General features: G+C 43.5%; 1 protein-coding gene across 1 annotated transcript in view; it reads right to left on the bottom strand.

Annotated features, from left to right (window-relative positions):
* The window catches only part of BBS2 (Bardet-Biedl syndrome 2), a 263,238-nt gene that overhangs the window by 206,429 nt on the left and 40,853 nt on the right, over positions 1 to 15,956 (bottom strand). Inside the window, exon 3 of the mRNA XM_085638719.1 lies at positions 9,933 to 10,026. The gene's annotated coding sequence lies outside the window, so the exon portion shown is untranslated. The remainder of the gene's footprint in view (positions 1 to 9,932; positions 10,027 to 15,956) is intronic.

Here is a 15,956-nt window from a genome sequence, read left to right as displayed (position 1 = left end):
TCTGAGGCAGATGGTTGTGCAATTGGGATTGAGTGAATCATGGACGAGCCAAACACCGCCCCCAAGTTAGTGATCAAGAAGTTGTATTGGGACTGGGTCCAGGAGGAGGCCACATGTAGAGGTGTAGGGGGTCCTCTCACTGAGCGGTTCCTGGAGTTTAAATGGACAAGGAAACTTGAACCTTTCCTTGACTTCATAGAGAAACCCCTGGATAGATCACTCTACCTAAAAGTTAGGCTCGGGACTCTTCCGGTGAACGACTTCACCTCCGGGTGGAACAACCTGGGTGGTCCAATGAAAGCTTGCCCTGGTTGTGCAGCCCCTAACGAGTCGGTGGCGCATTTCCTCTTTGCCTGTCCAGCATATAGGGTTGCCAGGAAGATATGGTTAAAGCCATTATGCAAGGGGCTGGGTCTCAGATGTCACAAAATGGCCCTGCGGGTTCTTTGCACCAACACGACCTCTACTGCTATGGTGTGTGGAGTAGCTAAATACTTGGGTAGTGCATGGCAGACACGCATGAGGAGGGCCAAGTCCCTCCCCCACTCCACCTAATTGCTAGAGGGTTTCCTGGTAGGATGTTCCCATGGTTCCTGGTATCTGTTTTTATTGTATATTTTATTAAATTAGAATTTGTGTAGTATGTGAGGTTGTATGTATTTAAGGATTGGCGGGTTCTTGTTTTTATCCTTTTTGTACTGTATAAATTGCATACTTTTATGATGAATTTATCGAATAAAGTATATCAACCACATTACCCACAAACATGGCAAGTTTGAACTTCACCACTCTCCCTGCCTGATGCCCTTTATCAGCGCATATGTCTTAATCCACTGTGCTAATGGTTTAGAGTGAATCCATTGTTGTTTCACAAATTGTTGTTCAGTTTGAGTCTCTCCCACGAATTTGGTTACTGCCATCGCCCAAGTGAAGAAACCCTCCCCAAAGTCGATCTTACATGAAGTCCCAGTCAATCCTGACAAATGACTTTCCAGCATCCAGGGGTAACAAGGAGTGCCCTTCTATTACCTTTCTTTTAAAGAACAATGATGTGCAAGATATTTTTGTCTTATACACTGTATCTAGGAGAAACACAACCTGCATGGTTGGGGTGTACTAAGTTCCCCATGATTCCCGGCATGCATAAAAGTCATTATGCATGAATTTATATGTTATTTCTATAGTGCAGACCTAGCCAGAAGGCAGCAGAGAGCTGTACACGGTCAAAGACCAGCATAAAGTCAATGAGTAATAGGAGAGCAAGTTGGGTTGTGGACATTTAATGTATTGTGATGTAAAGTTCTTTAAAGAGGAGAATCTTCAACTCATCCCTATATTGGAGGGATGTTTGGGTCGTCCTGGTGTATTTTCGGAATTTGTTACAGATCCAGGGTGCATAGATTGAAACAGTTTGCTATCTTGTTTTTTATTTTTTACACTTCGTAGTCTACATCTGATGGTGTCCCTGCTGCAGGTGAGCTGAGAACTACCAGGGAGAGTGCTCTTCTCTGCAAGATAGGCGGAGGTGCTGGTCAAGATGGCTTTGTACACGATGCAGCTGATTTTGAAGATGGTGCGGGTCAGCAAGGGGACCTAATGGAGTTCCATCAGGACATGGGTGATGTGATCATATTTCTTCATGCTGGTTGAGACATGCTGAGGCATGTAGAGTGCCCATAAAGGGTGCCAGTTTGGAAACTTTGGAGTAGGGCATTACCACCATCCAGATGCGAGAATACGAGGACTTGAACAGCAGTTCTGAAGTTACTTTATGTAAGTAACGGTTTGACTTTCTTTTGGAGAGAGAGCTGGTACCAGGCCGTCTTTGTTTTTTTGCCAATGTGTTCATGAAGCGTGAAGTTGGTATCCAGGGTGAATTCAAGTGACTTGGCATTCAATGAAACTTGGGCTTCGAAGTCGTCAATTTTCATTTCATTCTGAGAAGACACACACATACAACTTAGTAGGAGGTATGACAAACTTGAAGATGCACTAAACATCTGGCGGGCCCTTACAGATAAACCTCTCGATCTGCATTTTAGGGTGACAACAGACTCAAACACAAGCTTTAACTAAGGTAATCAGAACACCAAGATGTTGCGGAAATGGAGGGTAGTAAGTCCACATAGGTGTTATAAGGCATCTTTACCGACAAGGAAGGGCGACTCTTTGTCTGACTCCTGGAGAACAGGGAAACAGATGTGTATGCGTCAAATTATTCAATGCCATTTGATTGACCCTCTCATGTATAGGCTGAACCATTATGCTATATCTATTCTTGCAAAGACTGCCCTGTTATATGTTGATAAAATGAAAAAGTAAAAGAAAAAGTTTCATGTCATGGAGCTAGGTTTGTACTGTATTTAGTTTGTTGTTCTTGGCAAATTACAGGAATTCTGTCTTGGTTGGGTTGAGCTTCAGATAAGCGCTGCACATCCAGATGTGCAAGCAAGGTTTGAGACATATGCCTAAACACGTAGAGTTATGTATCCTCAACATATTGGTGAATCTTGATTATGTAATCTGTCAGCAGAGTGCCAAACGCTCCATTTAAAGGTTAAAGATGACTGGAGACAGTATAGAATCCTGGGGAACTCTACGTGCGACAAGGATCTTTTGTGGCGTGGAGGTGCCCGTGTGAGCAAACTGGTGTCTGTGACTTGCTTTGTATTTTGGTGTCTGTATTAGGAAAATAAATTGGGCTATAAGAGGCACAGTGGTCAGGCAGCTTGTCAGTTTGTCACAAGTTTAAGTCAGATTGTGGATTCTGACAGCAAGCGGTTGACCCTCCCTTTGCATATCACCTCCTGGGAGACCCTAAACAGCACCAGCAATAGGTGGATGCCAAAGTCCTTATAAAAGACAGCTGCAAAATCATCCAACATAGGTGCGCAGGCTGCGAATGGTTAAGGATCTCATCCTTGGTGATCTGTTCCTCCATTTTATCTCTATCCAGTTCTGAGAGCTTGTAATGGTATGTTGGGAACAGGTATTCTTGATGCCTTTTAGGATCCGTTGGCTACTGCTTGTACAACCTAGTATAATATTGTCAGAAAGATTCTTGCTTTTGACCCTTATCTTCCCATATACCCTGCCATCTTTGTCTCCAATATGAGTAGTGTGGCTATGCGGCTGTCTTGTACTGAGTACAGTCATTAATAGCCTACTTGGCTTATTCCCAGCTTCAAAATAGTGCTCATCCAATTTAGTCACGAGGTTATTCACCCTGTCCACTTCCAGAGCTCTTATTTGCTCTGGAGTTGCTCTAGACACTGCAAGGACATTAGATTGATGTCCTTCCAGCTAAGATAGCAGAGCAGTGTGTTTGTAATAGTGACATATTAACCCTTGTGTCTAGTGGAAGCTTTAAACCTTGCCCTGTCAAAGGGATTTTTGACTGCCAGCCAAAAGACAGATTTCCCTGTTGGATGTATCCTTTTAAAAGAAGTAAAGCCAAACGGTCATAAACATATAAATAAAATGATTGTTTGAATCCTAACATGATTTTTTTTTTAAACCCAATATGCTTAGATAGAAGTCACTCCCATATCCGGGGCATACGTACAAAATATAGTTATAGAATGGGCTGCGCTTCTATAGGAACTTTCTCACTGTTTGATGATTCCTCATAAGAATTTTAGGCTGGATCAGCAAACCTTATTGTTTAGGGTCTATGAGGCCTCGGCACCCCCGTGGTAGTAGAAGTATTTTTATAATTTGGGGAGGGCAGGTGGGGAGGACATGTGACCAACCTCCTAAAGACTATGAGGCCCCGGGGACCCCGTCCCCAGGAGACAGCTTTATTTTTGTACTTTTTTTTTTTTTTTTACAGGGGTGGAGTGTCAGGCCTTCATCCCAAACTGTAGATCGGCCCGGAGGACCCCATCCCCCACGGCCATATCCAAGCACTGTCCGGGGAGCCACACTGCAAGTTTGCTGCCACCTGGGCAGGAGCAGTAAAAAATGCTGTTCTTGCCCGGCCAGGAGCATAGTTAGTGAGCTTGCTCCCACCAGCACCACTATGGATGCTGGCTGCGGAGCTAGCAGCGGCCGCGGGGGCCTTTGGATTTACCCCACGGCCTCCAATAATTTTAGTAAATGTGGGTGCCACGGGTCAGCATCCACTGTTAAAGTAAGGTTCCCAAAAATGTCCTGCTTCAGCCACGGTGGTGGCTGGGGAGCAGACCAGGGCCTGGGGAACAGACGGGGGGCTTTTGGGCTTCCCGCCTGGCTCTAACATTATAAAAAGGTGTTCTTTACCCTTTGGCAAAGTGAATAGGTCTGCCTTATTAAAAAGTACACCTTTTATATTGTAGCATCACATAATCAGCCATGCACACCAACGGGGTTTAGGCCCAGGACCTAGCTACAGTACATTTCCCACTCTTTCACAGGATTCTCTTCGAGTTTTTCATAACACTCTGTGTCCTCCAGTTGTCCAGCGGCTTCTTGGATACATTGTTCCTTATCCAATATTACAATGTTGCCACCTCTGTTTAATTTCAATAGCTCTCAATTTTTTAAAGGCTCCCTCTTTCCTCATAAAATTCAACTAGTTTCAATTTTGTTATAAATTTGTATAAATCAATTCTTAATTTAGCATATTCTAAATGCATTGTAGGGCAAACGCTTAGTTCTTACTCTAGAACTCGTTTCTCCATCTTTTATCATATTTCGATATATTCACTTTTTTGATTTACTCATACTTCATCTCTAATAAATTTGTTTGCTGCTACTCTGTTCCACTGTATTTTCACTTTTAGCCCCCTCGTTTTGTTTTCCTCTTCCTCGTCCCGTCTTCATATTCCCCCTCGCAACCTTTGTCTAATCCTAAAATACTATCCTCATTTCATGAAGAAAAAAAAAACAAGCCTGTTTTTCGAAGGAGAGAAAACTGATAACATTCTTGTTTAACGTGAATACGGATAGGCATATGACACGGTAAGTGTGCGTCCCTCCCCGGGTCTGATATTTAGATTAAGGGAAGAGGGCCCACGGTAAAAAAATTGATACTTGTATAGCGCACTACTCACCCGCAAGGGTCTCAAGGCGCTTGTACGAATACCGCTGTGGAACCCATCCTGGCTTTCCCTGTGAGGCGTCCACTCCTGGGCACCCCCAAGGTGGAGGCCAGGCATCCTTAGCGTTGAGGGGGCCGTCGTGGAGATTAAGCAAGCTATTGCCCAGAGTTGCAGAGTGGGACTCCATGATTGGAATAGGCACCGAGGAGAGAATTATCATGTCCGTGGAATTTTTGAGCCCAAGACCCGCCGAGGCGGGGAATTGAACCCTGGTCCCGGGCTAGACCTCTGCATCAGGGTCTGCCGCACTAATCAGTGAGCCACACTTTTTTTTTTTTTACCCAATTACCTAGCGGATTATATATTGAATCTGTAGGTTGGATATTTTGCATCATGCACGTTGATTAATTGTGCAACTCTTAAGCCAAACTGATTGCGAGGAGTTAAATTTCTTTCGCTCAAAAGTTACCTACATATTTTTTCAGTGAGACCGCAGTGAAGCGCGAGTGGACATTGCTGAAGAGGTATGCATGAAAGTGTGCCGTAGAGACGAGAGACTAGAGGAGGATTTAAGGGCATGGAGGGAACGCTGTCATGACTTACTGGTCGAGGAGCTGTAGGCGAGCCCTCAAAGCACACGGGGGCAAGGGGGTGGGGGGGCGACAGCATGAGCTCTGATTGTAACCAATGTGTTAAAGCCTATGCTATCCATGAATGCTATCTTTGGAATGTACACCTGTGTTGTGTGTCAATCAAATTAATAAAGTTAATTTTACAAAAGTGAGACCGCAGTAATGCATTTATATTATCCAGATTGATAGAGGCATGTTCAGTTGCTCTTGTTTGATACTAAGAGTCTTTAACGGGCACTATGAAATTCTGAAGAACTTTGATACTAGCATTCTGGGTTCCGACACTAATGAAGCAAGGAGATTGCAACGATGCACGTCCTAGACACTGAACCCAACATGGCGGACAACTAGGAGCGATGCCTCCCTATTCTACTCCGCTGATCAGCGGCTCGTAGCAAGGTCAACCATTAGACAGTAATCAACATATGCAAACCCATGCTCCAGCGGTTCAGCTTCGAATTCAGCTAGTTCAGATGAGCACATCGAGATTCTAGCAGCTCCCAGTAACCACAGGGGTACCTCAGGAATCCACAACCTCTTCCTCAGCTTAAATATTTACTTTGAACTACTGGAAGTACTACAGACAACCAACGAACAAAAATCCATCAATGGGCTGATTATACACAAGTCATCCATCCCTCAAAGACATTCACTGACTCGGAGATCGCCTTAATGTCGAGCACCTATTTCAAGCTAAACCCAACCAACTAAATTCTTTCTTATAGCTAACTCCTCCAGAAAAGCACAAAACCTATTCTGCAGACATTAATCTAATCCAAACAGCTCAACAAAACTCTCCATGAATGCCAAAACCCTTAAACTTCAGTAGTGACAGTGTCCACAAACACCAAAATCCTAAGCTTCACCAGTGACAGGGACCTCCATCCAGTTCACGCCCCACATGGTCTGAAAAACTCAAAGCACCGGGATTGAGCTCAATATTTTTTTCAGGCAAAGCCTGAATCATTCCTCCCAAAAACTTCGAAATCAAAGTCCATGATCTGGTGCTTTCTCATCTGTGTAGAGGCAACAACTTTCTAGCAGATATGCCAGACTGAATACATAGATGCGTACAATATGGAAATCTAACATGGTGTTTAAAACGTGAAGAGTGGAACAAATGCACTGGTACAAAACATATGCATCACAGAAGCTTTAATGATAACAAAAAAAAAAGAACTTTAGGGGTACCTCAAGATCTAACCTGAACAATAGCTTTAATCCCACGCAAACTGTTAAGTCCCTTGAAGATAGTACAAAAAGCAACTGAAAGGCTTAAAGTTCAATACTTTTATCCTTAAAGGCGTTTTTCATGTGACAAACCAAACAATGTCAAGACCAGTCATCATATGGCTTTCAGATCCATGTGCTCTTTTAACCTCAACAATGGGTTGATGGCACATGTGCCGGAGAGGTACAGACAATGTCAGGAGCTAGGCATAAACTCTGCAAGTCTCCCTCATTAAGTAGCTATCTGGCAGTATGACTGCTCATAGTATTTTAAAACAATACATGCGTCAAATAATAAAGTGTAGCACTACAGCGGTATGTATTTTTGTGCCATTCTTGAAAACTGATTTACCACCGACATCTCTGCATTGGAACAAAGTAAAAACAGATGTAATAAAGATATAGGAAAATAACACTTAGCACAATTATGTACATTTTCCAACTTGAACTCTGCACAATCTGGAATCACAACCTCAATCTTATTGACATTATTCTACATTTTGATCATCTAAATGTTTTACACCTGGAAACAAAGGAATTCAAGAGCAGTAGGAAACAATGAGCAAAAATAGCATCTTCACTTTTGGTCAGTAAGTTTGCTAATGCCCCCCTTTGTATAGTGAGCAAGATTTGGCAAGGAAGGAGGAGCACAGTTGTAATATCGGTAATGTCTGACGTCACTGTTTCACTACCTCATTATTGCTTCACTGTCATACGTGAAATGGCTGAAATAGGTAGCAAAGGGTTAACTATAGAAATGTGGCATGAATAGTCCCCGCAGGAAGGGGATAGTCGGATACTGTCTGCCTGCGATTTAGGCTGCGGGGTAGAAATTGAAGAACCTTAACTCAATGGTTCCTGCAGAGTCATCGCCCTGCAAACCTTCGCCAGGTGCCAGACCGGACCAGTACACTTTAACACTGTATGTCTTTCAACTGTGATCCAAAATAATGGAATCATGCCAAGGAAACTCATTTTAAAATCTGACAAAACAATCACACAGTCATCCTATATGGTGCCCTGGCAGAGCCGGCACTTGTAACAGTGCCAAGCTCTCAGAAGATATCCACCAAAATGTTTTTATATATTAAGAGCAAAATAAAAATATACACTACAAACGCTGAGAAATGATCAAACCCCAACCAGAACCTCTATTCTAGTTGACTTATCCATTATTTACTAGTCTTCAGCGGCACTTAGGCACGCCAACCTGAAGCGCACTTAACAGAAAAGCCAAGTTAATGAAAGCAGGGCATAACAAATTTTGAGTGGCAAGCAGCCAGAACCCACCTTCTATTGAAATGGTTCGACTATGATTTTATAGGTGGTAGCCCCGACTTGCTAGAATGCTTATGAAGGAACGCTTTAAACACTAGATCAGCCATCTCACCAAGTAAAACAGCTGATAGTCTACTGATGTTCTACTAGGCAACGTATGTATTCATAGTGAACCCCCCTCCCAAATGCTAGACAACACACAGAACAAGGGCCAAGCACATAGCACAATGTTAAGAATATAAACCACAAATCAAGTCTGGGATCCTCATGCAATCATAAAATTTGAAGAGAAAAGTGAGTGAAAAATTGAAGGCACTATCCTAGGGACCTCAAATGGCAACACTTGCACCAAAGCCACTGCATATTTAAAACCGAAATCTAATATGAATGGCACTCATCCAGAAAAACTGACAGACATGAAACGCTGACTAACCACAGCTCCCATCATACAACCCAGCACTCTTTACGTCAATATAAATTCAACAAGGATGAGTAGTGGGACCTATGGGTCTTTGGTTGTATAGTGCATGTCACCGAACCGCCATGTGAAATGTTACTTTCATATTTCAGGACTGTTGAGTGTAATTGTATTTTTTTTTAATTCCTTTGATAAAATGAATTGTCAATCTATTACTCACTTTTGTGAGTGTGTGGACTGGTTCAGATCTGCACTCATCTTCATATAAAACAAAATCCAAAAACAACCATTTTAAAAGCCATTGGGTCTTGCCTGTAAAAACTCAGGAGCAAAACTATTGGCTTTGACAATACTGGTTTGCTTCTGTCACTGCTTGTAGTTTGTTTATAATTTACGTACGAAAATAGCTGTCTGCCATCTTTGATTGGTTTATTAATAATAAAGTACAACAACAAAAATGTCCAAGATGGCTGCAGGTGTCTTAGCACATAGGCATACGACGTGCTCACATGGGATGCCAAAATGGGATACTTGGAATGGAACAAAATCAATACTAAGAAAGTAACACCAAAAAGCATTCCAAAATGATTTGCTCAGGCATGGGCAACCCGTCTTTGAAAAAGAAAAACAAAAAAACATATAAAGATGGCTGCCTGAGCATGCCCATGCATGCTGACACACTAGCGGCCATCTTGGTTTTTCCCGTCATACTTTAACATTCATTTACCATTACAAGGTGGTCAATGTCATATACAAATAATAAAGTAAGAAATAAAGTATGGGCGGTATACTGCATAAATGGACAGAAGCGAGGAGCTCAATAGAACTGTACATCTGCTAGGCCCTTATAAAATCAATAAAAAAATACAACTTTAGTGTGGAATGGGAAGGAAGGAGCGAACCAGATAAGTGTGGAGAGGAAGAAGGAGGAGCGTGAGCTGGCGGCAAAGAGGCTGGGGAGAGATGGCGGAAAGTGATGAACTCCCAGAGAGTGCTTGAATTGAAATGAAACGAAAACCTGACAAATATAGTTTCCTATCAGAAATTCTACATGCGTGGGACTAAGTAGGAAAGCCAATTGATTGAATAAGGGGCAGGGAATCGGGATAGATAAGAAAGCCGTCAAATGCTGACCACATTTTGGCTAAAACCCCTTTTAAGTATATGTTAAAGTATAGATACAATGTGATCTCCGACAAAAAGCTAAAGTGGTCTCTTGCGAGTCTGCTATTCAATCAAGCAATCAGTAAAGCGTGAGTATGGAAGCAATAGATGAAATAAGAATGAGACTACACAGCTTATGCCAGTGATAAAAAAAATGAGATTTATAATGGCACAATGGGATTTGCTTACCTGTTTATTTTGTGCAAGCCGAGTGGAAAAGTTGTTTAGTAACTGGAATCAATTGCCGGGCCGACTGAATGAAGACCAATAAAGTTCAACTATTCTGGAGAGGAAATGTAAAAAAAAATATTTAGCACACAAAGGCCGTATTTACAAAATATGATACAAAGTAACAGGTTTGAAAGGAAAAGCATAATAAATCGTTTTCGACACTGTGTACCGAACCGTGAGCTTGTCTCAGCCAATCAGAACACTTCTAATGCTGGCAGTAACTACTGTTTGCCTACGTTCTCAGTTCAATGGCAATAACAAACAAAATGGACAGTTGGTGGCTGCTAATGACACTTTCACTCATAATCATCGTCCTTGGCACCGACCCTGAACTGTGGGACGGGTTAGTAATATAAGTTAGCACAAGCTGGAGAGAGCCATAACAACTCATTAAGGCCCAAACAGAGGTCAATAACACTTAAATCAGAACTCCGTATAAGAACTCTTGAAATATCTCAGCCAGTCAGCAAGCTGAAAATGCTGGCACCAACTACAGTTTGCCTGCATTCAAGGTTCAGGTGGAGCATTATGAAGCAGAGAGACAGTAAACGGATATGTTGGGTGAGATCACATTGTCAGGTTCCACTTTTTCCTCACATGCTGCTCATAGCCCTTCCTATCAGGTGCAGCAGTCTACACCCATACACCCATTCTTACAAGGCAGGCTCTTAACAGTGATTAACACTGTCTTCAGAAGTCAATACCACTCTACAGCACAAGGCTACAAAACTTAATAATGGTAAGCCATGGAAGGTTCAGGCTGTGGTCATCAAGAACAGGTGTCTTGCCTTTGGTAACACTCTTTTTGGTGGAGACTTTACCTAAAAGCAGATTCCTCACCTTTAAAATATTCTCCAGGCATCAGACTGGATCCATACACTTTTCAGCAGTACCCCTGCACACTGTGCGGATCCACATCCACTCTGTTCCGGCCATAAATTATCAGTGGAGTCTATACAGGCACCACTCCCACGAGAAGACATCAGTTTCTTTTGAGACTGTCCACCTTGGTGGTCCAGCCAGTTCCAGAGGCGCAGGGCCTCCTGACACAGGGTCCGTGACTAACTCACCCCGCCCTTTTTGTTGCAGTACCATAAGCTCTTTTTCCAGGAGAAAAGCACAAAACCAAACAGTGTCCACAATGGCTACGATGAAGGGGAGCGTCTGAGAAGGAGTCAGACATGACTTTGGCACGCTAATTGTGAGCCCAAAGGATTATAGAAAGCTCACTGTAGTCTGGAGGTGGTTGACAACAGCATGGGGCAAGCCTGCCTTCAGTAGCCAGGTTTGAAACGACACCCACCACTGAGCTCTGAAAATGTACTGCCACCACTGAACACCTGAGGAGCACTTGTGAGACCAAAGGGGAGCACAGTGAACTGGAATACTCCTGTCCCACCACAAATCACAGTTAACACAGGTGGGTCAGCAGGACAGGTAAAATTAAATAGCCGTTCTGCAGGCCCAGTGCCACCATCCAGTCTCTAGCATCCAGAGCAGACAAGACCAGGGACAATGTGAGTATTTTGAAATTCTCCTTTCGGAGGAAGGTGTTGAGGGCACAGGTCTAAAATAGGCCGGAGGCCTCCATCCTTTTTGGTCACCAGGAAGTAGTAACTACGTCCTACTTCTGCCATAGGCACCCTCTCGATAGCCCCTTTGGCAAAAAGGGCTTGCACTTTCTGACGCAAAACGGAAAGATGGCCCTTCGCCAGATGCTGGGACGAAGATGGAAGGTTTGGCGGGACAGAGAGCGAGGGCATAGCCCTTCAGAATAATTAGCAGGACCCATTTGTCTGATGCTGTGGCCAGTCAACCTGGCATGAATTGTTGGATCCTGCCTCCCTACAGGAATTGTCAGACCCTGCCTAGCTCCAGGTGGCCGTGCTCTGCCAAGGGCAGGCTAAAGGGGGTTTGAAGGTGGATTTGAAGGGGTAGAGTGGACTGGGAAGCTCGTTGACCTTGACCGCGGGGGCCGTGGGCACCACAGCTGCAAAACTGCTGGCCGCCATGCTTAGGTTGGATTAGCTAGAAGTATGGGGTACCTCTGCAAAACCGTGAAAGGTGCGTTGGGGCTAATGAAGCTAGCGATGCAGGGCAGATGAGCTCAAGGAGCGTGCCGTAGCCTTACTCTCCTTGAACCACTAGGGAGCAGAGTCCGCTTTGTCCCCAGACAGGCAAGTCCCCATCGAACAGCATGCCCATGAGGAACGAATGGACATCACCTGAAAACAATGGCGGTGCGTAGCCAGATCTGGGCACGAAGGATCCTGCAACTACCCAAACCTTTATCTCAACAGAACATCCACGATGCGATGAATCAGAGACAGTTTTAAACCTCAACTTCATGATGCACTGTGTCCTCAAGGTAAGGCACCACCCAGCACATCAACAATATCAGAAAACGGTAAACTGAAAAAAAAAAATCAATAACTGAGAACTAGATCAGCTGAACAGTTTAAAAGATTTTTTACAAGAATTCAAAGGTGCGGTACAGGATAATTGCCATAAAGGTTTTTCAGCAAAAAGAGCATTACTGAGCAGTGCAGGATCAAAAATATTTTAAGTACCAAGTGGGCAGCAATAGAGAAACGAACAGCATCCCTAACAGCATCTAAGTCTTCAGGAAAGTCTTCTGGCTCGCCCCCAAAATCTAGGGGTTGTATACATTATTGCCGCATATGAAATTAGTAAAACTGCAGAATCATCGTGGCTTGACAAAATATGCTACTTTCTCAGTAAATCAGAGAACAGGCCAATTAAGCGACATAGTGCCTTAACACAAAAGCACTATCCCACTACATGAATAATTATTCTGAATACTCTAAGCGAATGTTATCCAGAGATGGTGGAACAAACTAGATACATGAACATCAACAAGCTATTTGTTATGTTATGTTATCAGGAACTTATAAGAGCGCACGGTCACCGAAAGGTTTCATGGTGCTAAACTTGAGTAATGTTACAGCGTAAGGACTCCTGCATAAGCTTGCTCCAATAGCCAAGTTTTGAGCGCCTGTCTAAAACTCAACAGATTATCACAGCTCCTGATTGCTAGAGGTAGAGTATTGAGGAAATATGAATTTTGTGATCAGTTATGTACCCTATCGTAGACCCCAACGGCTCCATGTACATGCTATAAGTACATGTATGTTCCCTCCTGCTTCAGTTTTGAAGACGCAAATATATGTGCGTCCACCGTCAACATGTCCTCTTTCAGATCCACCATGAATGGGTCAGATATTCCTTTTCTAAGTATGAAAGGCCACCGACTTTATGTGGTTCACTTTCCACATTTTACAGATTCAGGCGAGTAGGCCCGAATTCTGTCATCAAGCCTTTTCCTGCCTTCTCTCTCTGAAAGCTCCAGTCTGAGCCTGCATCTGTGACCATGAACTTTGTCTTACTCCCTGCGCGGCTAACGGTGCCTGATCCAGCCCGTCGCCTGCCAAAAACTGTATTTCACCTTCAAGATTATTTCCTCCGCCCCTCATCCGATGCATTCCTGTCTAGCAGTTTAGGTAAACATTCCTCCAGCTACCGTGCAAAGGGGCCAGGCCTCGCTGTCCTCATGCAAGTAATTCATAGCCCTGTTACCATGGAATATTCCTACCCCCTCGCATCTAGTGTAGACACTTAGACGCTTGTACACGCACTAACAGTCAGTATAGTCAGTATAGAATAAGATTCTATCCTAAGAGACCTCTCTTTTTGGATAACACAGTTCTTCAAACATAGGATATTAGATATGATTTGGGATTAGGTTGACATAACCCCAGACTTCTGTCTCCACATGTAGAGCTAAATGTCAAGTCCCCTTCACCCTCTCGTTGCACGTCAATCACACGTCATGCGGCTGCGCGCGCATCTCTGCCAAATATTTCTGCTGACATTGCAGGATTCTCTTATGGATCCACCCATTTGTGACATCATGTATAATGACGTTTTCTAGTTACGCCTATTCTAGTTACGCATGCATATTTTATTTTGTTTTATCAGTTGTTACGCCTACTACATCTGTTTCACTGTAATGCCTTTTCTATAAAAATGATTACCTGTCAATAATATATGCCCTTCCTTCCTGAACTTTCGTGGTGATGGAATAGAACGCCTACAATTCGAATTGTATTCCTTTGTATAGGAATAAAGCCTTTTTAAAACCTCTAATACCACGGATTCTGCCTCTCATTTTACTGAGTTGTTCTTAATAGACTTTACCGCATAAAAAATAGTACCGGTAACGAAATATTTACCACATAAATTGGCGCCCGAACAGGAACACTTTCTCATCTCACGCGCCGGCGGTGCGTTGCAGGCCCGGTCTCCTGCCACAGCTGAACGGACAAAAACGCGTATCTGCAGGATTTCCTGTATCTCCCTCCGGCCAAGCGGGGACGACTGAGGCTGCGATCAACACCCAGACGAGGCGGTGAGAAGTGCGAAGTATCCCGACCAGAGCCTAGCTGAGAGAGCAAGATCCGAGGTATACAGAGACCCGCCAGGTTCCGAAGTTCCGAGTCCAGTCGAGTCGAGTCCAGTCCAGTCCAGTTTCAGTTCCGTTCCGAGGCCTTCCGTTCCGAGCTACCCGGTGAGTACCATTACCGGGGAGGCATTTTACGTGCACATAGTCTGTGCCGGTCAAGACGGGTTTGGGTACACAAATCCGGTCTGCACTGTTTTAGCAGTGTATCTGTACTGTTTAGCAGTATATATAGTATGTTTTGCATATAAATAAATATAAATAAGTATTATCTAGTGTCAGTATTATGTCAGTAACTAGTTTTCTATTAGTTATCATTGTTCGTAAAACTGTTAAGTGTTAAATGTTTTAAATACGTTCTATACATTGTGGTGTGAATGACTGTTCATTATTGTGTTTTTTTGTATAAAGTGTGTTCTAGTAATAAGGTCTAAAAATGCCGCTCTTTTCGAAACTAAGACAGATCAAAACTAGAAAAGGTGTACTCGAAGAAGCTGTTCCCATCCCACCAAGGGACACTCCAGGGTACTTTATGTATCATAAGCATGGCCTAGATGCCGTATTATTTCTTGATTTATGGGTGGACTACACCAAAGAATTACCAGAGAGTCAGAGATGGCCCGCAGCGGGGACCTGGGATGCAGATTGCATCATGCGAGTAGAAGAAGAATTATGGAAAAAGAAAGCCAGACAGTCACAGAAAGATGCCATTGAATTATGGCGTAAAGAATCATATAGACGTACGGAAAAAGCACTCAGACAGGAAGAGAAAGGTAGAGAGAATTCCAATAAAACCCGAGAAAATCTATTACTTGAGGAAGGTACCCGAGTAAAATCAGAACAAGTAGATAGACAAAGAAATGCTCTTATGAATGGTATGTATCCACTTCTGGCCGAAGGGTTACCTAAGGCTACTCCGGAAATACCAAAAGACTTGCCACCTCCATTGTTTCCGATAAAAGCACATCCCAAGGGGCATCCCAGAACCGCAGAAGATGTTTTCCTTTCCTCTTATTTAGATGACGCAGCTCCCGAGTATGCTAATACCGCACCACATAGACCGCTTACCGATGATGCTCATCGCCAAGATCCTCCGTCTGTACCTCCACAACAACAAGCTCGGACACCCATTCCGACAAGCACATCTGTTTCTACCGTTTTTCCCGCAACGACAGTTGCTGTCTCACCTTCAACAAATCCTTTCACGTCCAGCACCCCAGATGGTGCTACAGGAGGTACGACAGACATTTTTTCTACGCCACCGAGAGGAAATAAATTTTCCCTTAGAGAATTAGCACACCAACGTACGCCCAAACTAGCAACTCCCGACATGCTCAAGGAACTTCTAGTAGATTGTAGATATGATCCTGTACCCGGTAAACGGGACGAAATGCTGCTGTCATCATTACGTATTCGACGAGCTGCAATATATTTAACGAAGCTACCAGGAATGGCTACACATTTAGAAAATATATATCATTTTGTCCAATCAGGACGAGGTC

The sequence above is a fragment of the Triturus cristatus genome, chromosome 12 (assembly GCF_964204655.1).
Source record: "Triturus cristatus chromosome 12, aTriCri1.1, whole genome shotgun sequence".
NCBI classification, from domain to species: domain Eukaryota; kingdom Metazoa; phylum Chordata; class Amphibia; order Caudata; family Salamandridae; genus Triturus; species Triturus cristatus.
This window is presented reverse-complemented; position numbering and strand designations above follow the sequence as displayed.